The sequence below is a fragment of the Phodopus roborovskii genome, unplaced genomic scaffold, assembly GCF_943737965.1.
Source record: "Phodopus roborovskii unplaced genomic scaffold, PHOROB, whole genome shotgun sequence".
Classification (NCBI taxonomy): domain Eukaryota; kingdom Metazoa; phylum Chordata; class Mammalia; order Rodentia; family Cricetidae; genus Phodopus; species Phodopus roborovskii.
In genome coordinates, this window is record NW_026126469.1 from 28,535,527 (window position 1) to 28,544,460 (window position 8,934).

Below are 8,934 nucleotides of genomic sequence, written 5' to 3' on the forward strand. Positions count from 1 at the left end.
TGTACTTGACAATTCAGGCAGAAGCCAGTTTCTTCACTGATTTATCTGTAGCTGAATGTCTTTCCAAATCTTTTTTTGTTTGTTTGTTTGTTTGTTTGCTTTGGTCTTGGTCTAACAAGACAAGGTTTGTCTGTGGCATAGCCCTGATTGTCCTGGAACTCACTTTGTACACCAGGCTAGACCTGAACTCACAGAGATCCACTTGCTTCTGCTGGGATTAAAGCCATGCACCACCAACACCTGGCTGAGTTTGTTGCTTTTTTTTAAGTTTAACAATCTAATATGATTATTTTCCCCATGACTTTGAATTATCTTCAAAGTGTGATTTCAACAATTGATATGCTATTGCATCAAAAAGGTTATTTTTTTGTCATTCTATTTTTATACATTTCAGAGGCTTTATTTACATTGGTCTCCTATTTTACAGTTGACTAAATATCTTACCACAAATCTTTATGATTCTGATTATTTCCCGAACATTAATTTCTAGAAGAAGAATTTTGCATCAGTTGATAGCAAACACCTTCTAAATACTACTGCTGCTTTTGTCTGTATTCAAACAATGAACTCCCCCAGGCCAGTATCCATTTCCAACTCTCTGAATCAAAAACAACAATGACATCATTAAACACAAGGCCCCAAGTGGAGACTTGACTGAATTACCCAGTTGGGAGGATTGTACTCACCAGATAAGGGAAAAAAATTTCCAAGCATCCACAGAGAAGACAACCCTGAAGTGTGAGAGTTGAGCAATGATTGCTTACCACTTAGTAGAACCGGCTTATATTTGTTTTTTTTTTTTCCTTCTTCTTCTTCTTCCTAGTTTTGATTTTTTGGGTTTCTCTGTGTAGCCTTGGCTGTCCTGGGACTCACTCTGTAGACCAGGCTGGCTTCAAACTCACAGAGGTCCGCCTGCTTCTGCCTCTTGAGTGCTGGGATTAAAGGCATGCAACCCTACTGCCTGGCCTATATTTATTATTTTGTTTAATCTTTTCAATATCCTTCTAAGAAATAAGCTAATAAGAATAACCCCTGACCACTTTCCTTTCTAGTCTCTGGGATGGATTTTGTGTAGAATCCCCATAACAGCCTATTTGGGTAGAATTGCCTTCTCCTTTTTGCAGATAAGGAAACTTACCTAACTTGCCCATGATCTCCAACAACAAAGGTGGTACTCATCTCAAACCTTGCAACACAGTATTTTCTCACTGCTTTTTCATGAGTTATAGGCTGTTGCTTCTTGGAATAAGAATGGTACATTTTGGGGCTAGAGAGGTGGTTAAGAGCACTGGCTTCTCTTCCAGAGGACCCAGGTACCACACTACAGCTCACGACCTATCCAAGTGGCAGCTCATAGCCATCCAGTTCCAGGGGATTTGATACACCTGCCCCCCAAGCCTGGACTCCATGGGCACTGAGCACACACACAGTCCACAGACATACATGCAGTTAAAACACTTATATAACATAACAACAAATAAATCTAATAAATAGTTTTTAAAAGATGCATTTAAGTTGGATGTGATAGTTTATGCTTATAATTCCAGCACTCAGGAGGCTGAGGTAGTGGAATTAAGAGTTTTAGACCCAAACTGGCCTACCGGGTGAGTCCATGCCCCAAAAGAAAAGTACATCTAACAATGCCTGAAATTTGGCAAGCCATTAAAGAGTCTTTAATGGTTTTCCAAGGAGATGCATTACAGTATATTCAAAGAACCAAAGTAACTAAGTGTTAATAACTTGAGAGTCTACAAGTTGGGGTTGGAGAAAAGGCTCAGTGGTTAAGAGCACTGGCTGCTCTTCCAGAGGACTGGGGTTCAATTCCCAGCACCCACATGGGAGGTCACAACCATCTGTAACTCCAATTCCAGAGGATCTGACACACATACATACAGTCAAAATATCAATGCACATAAAAGAAAAAGAATTAAATCAAATAAAGGAATGCCAGGTTGTGGTGGCACACATTTTTAATCCCAGCACTCAGGAGGCAGAGGCTGGAAGACCTCTGTGAGTTCCAGCATAGCAAGGACTATTACACAGAGAAACCCTGTCTCAAGAAAAACCAAAATAAAAAAATAATGGGGGGGGGGGGAAGCAACAACAACAAAAAGGATATAGGAGTTATATCCCATAAGAGGCTAAGTTCTGATGTTTGATCTAAGACTAGAAACAGGATACCAAAACTCAGTTCTAACAAGTAGCATGCAGTAAGTTGTAAGTGGTAAACTGGTTGTGTGTACATTCGTCTTCTCAAAGTCAACATTTGGATAAAATGCTTTGCCTTGGTAGGAGTTGTTAGATATGAACTACTCCTGAATTCAACTCTCTAGTTAAAAATTCCGACTGCTGCTGAATATTACTTTATTTGTTTATTGCTTATTTCTTTTATTTGTTCAGATACCACCTAAATATATTTCAAAATAAATGCATTATGTGATCCATAAAATTACATTTCAAAATTCAGCTTTCGCTTGCTCATTAGCAGGTCCTTCATCAAGGATCTGAGTTGGCTTCCTCTCCACACTGGGTAAAACAGGGGCTTCTGGACAAGCTCTGCACTGCTTGTCTGACAAAATAAAGAATGATGAATGAATGTGTTAGGTTGACCTATGCAACAATTAGCAAGCAGTGCATGACAGCATGTAATTAGAGCCTAAATTGCATGGTTCAGGAAAAATTACAGGTGAGTCTGGCATGGTGCCATTGATCCCTGGTACAAGTTGAACTGACTAGGACTGACATCTCTAGCCTGAGGCTGTCAACTCAGGGATCCTATGGCCATGTGTTCTGTTGACTTTAAGGGGTTAGTCACTAGATTCCCCTAATGCTGCCTATGGACAAGTGTACCCTAGGAAAGGGTGACATACAGTAAAAAGAGGATATCATAGGCACAAAGCAAATTGAGATTTGAATTTTGTCTTCAAAAAGTCTGTGAGCAAAGACAAATTGCCTCTTTCAAACCCTCCCCATATCTTCATCTGTGAAAGTTAGAAATAATTTATATGGCCTATCTCTCTTACGATATAACTCTGAATGGGTCATAATGGGTCATCTGTTATAGCTACACCAGCTATTTAGGGCTAATGTTTATTCTGACTACTGAGTTCTCCGTTCTGACCATTGTAACACTTTATTTAATCAAAAACCTTTGGTAGCCTTGTAATAAAGAGCTGTTATATTGTTGAAAATTTGAGTATGAGCTACACAAATGGAAAAGAGGGTAGTTACTGAAAGCCATTTTTGTGACCCATCCTGGCACGCTTGCTTTTGCACACATCTTAAGCCCCACACAAACAAAATCTGTCTGTTAACCCCGAGTTCCACTTCTCTGAAGAAAGCACTGCCCCCACGGAGTCCACATGAAACCCCCACCTTCCACAAATGCCTCCATCTGTCCTCCCCTGCCCCCACCCTCACGTGTGAGGCTGAGAAACTTGGATTCTGGAGCTGCCCAGACTCCAGCTGTTTAATATTGTGTGGCAGCAGCGGTAAAGGGGACAGAGGCGAGAGATTCCAGATGAAAGCAAAACTCAAAGAGAACCGGACCTCGGAGCATTGATACCAAACTCAGTGGGTAACAACCTCCGTTAAATTTGTTCAGTCAGCCATTCACCAGGGAATGAAGTTTCTCACACACCCCTTAAGGATTTATAGTGAGGGGATGCTTCCATGGAGAGATCAGTGTTCCCGGGACTGAGCAGTGCACAATCGAATGCCAAAGCTACGGCTGCAAACTTGGTTAGCGTGTTTGCTTGTTTTGTTTCAAGCACATTAATTTCTTTCTTCTTCATAAAATACTGGGGAGCCGTTGGAACATTGGGCCACAGCAGCAGAAAAACCCACCATGTGCCATTCAACTTCACACTCTCCTCCCTTTCCACCCCTCACCCACAGGCAAAATTTGATGGAAACTGAGCCCTGCCATTTGCTCTCCTTGGCATAACCGAAGCTTGGCCAGTCTCTTTAGACGGTGGCTGGAAGGTCTCTAATTCCTGACTGAGCCACGAGGAAGGAAGGGAAGCACGTCTCTCCCTCAGAATGAAAAATCATTCCTTCTTCCTTACCTCACATTAGTTGATTTGCCAACAAGGAAATGAAGTTGCTTGAGGCTTGAGGGCCCCAGTTGAAGAAGTGTATTGGTCTCTTCTCGGGATAAGGAAGGACTAAGAAAATGAATCATACAATCCAGCAATGCCAATTGTTCTTCTTTTTAAGTGCTGCTTTATTTAAAGTCTCTAGTCTTAAGAACCGTCAAAACCTATGATTCATCTAAGAGAGGTAATGATGGGCTCAGTCATGTTCCTTTCTTTGACTTTTCTCCAAGTTTTCTGATACAGTGGCCAGCACCAATCTGGCTTAGTTCAGCTCGCTGAGCTGATTCCCCCTGATCTACCCACCTGTACCTTCTCCTCCCATGTGTCTCCCTGAACTTCATCTAAGCACCATGCTGTCTTTCCTTCCTAGATGGCTCACTTTTTGCCTTCTCTTCTCTGCCATCTAACGTTCTTTCCAGACTTCCTTATGGCAGCATCTCCTCTAGGAAGCCTCAGCGGAGCCTCTATTCCCAGCTCCCCGACTCCGCTGTACATGGAATCCTCCTTGCCTTCATCTTGAATCTGCTATGAGCATTATGATTGTAATGGTCACAGGGGATGGGGGTGGGGGTGTTTCCACCTGTCTCTTGCAGGTATTCTTGGCTCGAATACCTGCAAGCCCAAAACCAATTCCTAATTTTTCATATTTGTACCTCCAATGTTCAACACATCTGAACAATATATAGTAAATCAAATGGATGAATGAATGAAGAATTAAAACCAAGCATCCTGTCACAGCCGTGGAAGCCAAATGTACCTGTGTGGGCTGGAATGTTGAAAGGATTCCAAAACCTTGGGCCTCAGGTGAATCATAACTTGAAAAGCAAAATATAATCTCTTACCTAAAGCAAGTTAAGATTTGTTTATCTTAGATGTAAAGTTGTATGGCCATCACATTTCGTTTTAGAAATGAATGGTATGTCTGAAATGACTTTCGGCAGTATGGCCTTTAAAAAAAAATTTTGAAATAATTATAAATCACATAAATTGTAAGAATAACAATGCACAAGTATCCCATATACCTTTTGCTCACTTCCAGCTACAACAAAATCACTATTCAAACTATAGTACAATATTTTAATAAATTGGCATGATATCACCATCAATTGCATTCAGATTTTGCCAGGCTTACATGCTTAATTTAGTGAATAGTTGTATGTGTTTAAAAAAATTTGGGGCTCAAGAAAGTCTACAGATGTAGTGTATTCAATATCAAAATCTCAACAGAAATAGAGAAAAACGATTCTAAAAGCCATATAAACTTCAGGAGACCCTGACTAGCCCAAATTATCTTGAGAAAGAACAAAGCTTAGGGCTGCATGCTCTGATTTCAAAGCATTCTACAAAGCAATAGCAATTATTGCATTATTAGAGTCATATAATGATGAATAGACAATCAGTATGTAGAGAGCCCAAAACAAATCCTCACACATATGGCCCAATGACCCTTGTCAGGAGTGTCAACAGGAAAGCTAGAGAAATGCTAATTTTGCTCATCAATTACCATTCAACAAATGGCAAGGTTATCTACCATGTCATAAAAAAATTTCTTGAAATGGTTAAACACACATACATGTGTACACACACACACACACACACACACACACATTTTTTAAAAGTCACTTTAACCTCACAGCTGCCTAGCTGAAAGAGAAACTGACCCTTCCTGCTCCCATTTTCTTCACAGCTCACACCACGTGGTCAGTAACTCCCACAGTGCACAGTGCCACGTTCTAAATCCTGGCACCTACTCCCTTCTACAATTGCCCTAGTGCAGACCTTTATCACTTTTTACCTGGCATGTTACAAAAGCTTCCGTCTGCCTCCAGCACAGCTTTACTTTCCACATTCCTGTGAGAGACACCTTTGAAAGGGTACATGTGAATCCTCAACCCCACAAAGACAGGAAGGAAGGGGGAGAAAGAATGGAAAAGAAGGAAGAAGATCAAACAAACAAACAAAAAGAAGGGGCAAATTTAGCTGCATCATGTACCCTCTACACTTGTTGGTTGACCTCAGCATCTGCTTTTAGTATGAACTCAAACTCCTTAACAAAGGACACCAAATCCTTTATACTGGTCCCAATAACCCACCAATGTGGTTCCCAATCACTCCCCATCCACCCCAGTTGCTGGTCAACTTTTGCAAAATGCCCCAGGATCTTTTATGTCTCCAGTGCTTTGGGCAGATGGTGCTCTGCTTGCTATACCTCTACTGACTTCACCAAACTCATACCTGTCATGTAAAATCTTGCTCAATACTTAATACCACTGGCCCTCCTTGCCCACCACATTCATTCAGGCTGTGCTAGATGCCTATTACTTGAGTCCACCTCTCAGCTGGTATTTATTCTTATCAAATCCCTTACTGTACTACCCACTACATTTCACAGTTGGAAGTTACCTGGTCTGTCTGCATTTTCTGTACTTGAGTTGAAATTCATGATGCTCAGGCCTGGTTAGCATCCTTGCTGTCCTTGGAGAGTTTTTGGAACAAGATAGGTAACGGCCAGATGTTTGCTGAAGAAAGGAAAGAAAGGAACTGACCAGCTGCCAGCTTGTAATAATTCTTTTCCTTCCAGCTGTGGACTAGCATGCTCTCCCTATCAGCTGCTGGGTCTTAGGTGTCCACATGGGTTCTCCGAAAAGCCATTCTAGCTGACCACGCAGGCACAGTTGTTTAGGTGATGGAAAAAATGATTTGATCAAATTCATGTGGTGGCTTCATATAGACACAGCTGGCCCCTCAGCTTGGGAGTGATTACATGAGACAAGAAATCCTGACACTTTACTCTTGTGGGGTTAATCAGTTCATAACATTTTTGTAAGGCACTGTGAAAATAAACAGAATTGGCCAATGTTGTACAACAAGAAAGAAAATTCAAGCTTCATGGACATAGAAAAACAACTTCAAGTTGCTCAATGTGTATTTGATGAAATCTATAGAAAGGAGCTGGGCAAGGAAGCATACTTAGGACAGATGACTGTGAGTTCAAAACCAGCCTGGACTACATACACAGTGAAATACTATCTCAAGAAAAAGAAGTCCATAAAACTGTACTCCACAAGAGGAGGCTCCCACTGTATATAAAAATTAAAAAATAGATCAACCATGATAATAGGGGACTCAAAATGGTATTAAAATTGTAAAATTGGATCTAACCATATTTCAGATGAATAGCATAGCCATAACAGAGAGGTGGGGACCATGTGAACTATGTTAGAGGACTATCGCAAGGGTATTGGAACACAAAGTAAGAAGTGTACACAAATATTATACTGTAGTTAATAAGTCTATTTCTCAGGTGGGTGTTTTGTGCATGCTAGGGTTAGACAAAGACGTTAAATCCTGATGTTGTATTAGAGTCTGGGGTATCACTGGGAATTCATGGTGTAAAACATACACACACAAAGCATCCAGCAAAGCATTTGGTAAATAATGGGTATTGAATAAATGCTAAAAGATTTTTATGTTTCATCTTTCTGCTTCTAAAGAATATACCTATGTGTGTATGCATGTGTGTATACCTACAGTGCCTTTGTATGTGAACTGAGGGTCCACCTAATGTTCATACAAGTCTCCTGAGAGGAAATGGGTGAGATGACATTTTAGTAGCAGTGAGAATGCTCTGAATCCAAACCTTGGTTTCTACACATCTCAAGTGTTTGTTGCAAATGACTTAGGAGTATTCTGTGTTGTCAAAATGCAAGTGCTCAAAAAAAGAATGGAGAGAAGAGCTGAAAAGGCAAAGAAGCCAAACTGGAACTGAAAGTGGGACAATTAATAAATATCAAATGTATCAGGTTAGACCTCCCACCCCACCCCACCGCCAAGACAGGCCTTCTCTACATAGCTCTGCCTGCCCTGGAACTGGCTCTGTAGACCAGGCTGGCCTCAAAGTCAGAGATTTACTTGCTTCTGCTTGGGGTTGTAACTCTTAAAATGCAATAGTTAGTCACAAGTCCCTCTGATATAAATGAATGATAGAATTAATGAATGAGGTAAAGTCAAAGAACAAATATAGAAGGAGTTACAGAAATAGAAATAGGCCAGGCGGTTGTGGCACACACCTTTAATCCCAGCACTTAGAAGGCACACACAGGAGAATCTGTGAGTTCAAAGCCAGCCTGGTCTACAGAGGGAGTTCTAGAACAGGCTTCAAAACCACAGAGAACCCTTGTTTTAAAAGAATAGTTATTACAATACCATAGCAATGAAATTTTAGATCAAGAGCTAGAATACTTAACGTACACAAGGCCTTGGGTTCTATCTCCAGTCTCTCTCTCTCTCTCTCTCTCTCTCTCTCTCTCTCTCTCTCTCTCTCACACACACACACACACACACACACACACACACACACACGAGAAAAAAATCCATAAATGTCAGGTCAAGATCCAATGACACATGCTAGCATTCGTGTAGATATTTGAGGACATTAAAGATATAATATAATTAAATAGTCTCAAAACATCATCTTGAGGAGATCCCAAGACATTTTAAAGATTTATATTTTTTAATTTTTATTTTTAATTGTGTATGGGGGGGAGTGTACATGAGTACAGATGCCAGGAGAGGTCAAAGGCATCACGTTCCCTAGAACTGGAGTTATAGGAGGTTATGAGTTACCCAACATGGGTATTGGGAGTGGACTCCAGACCTCTGTAGAAACAGTGTATGATTTTAACTTCCAGACCACCTCCCAACTCCTGCTCCACAAGACAATGTACTGGTTCTAAGATTTTATTATTTTCTCTATGGGGTTGAGGAACAAACCCAGAGCCTCATGCCCAACAGACAAGTGCTATACTACTAAGTTACACCTCTAGTCATACAACAT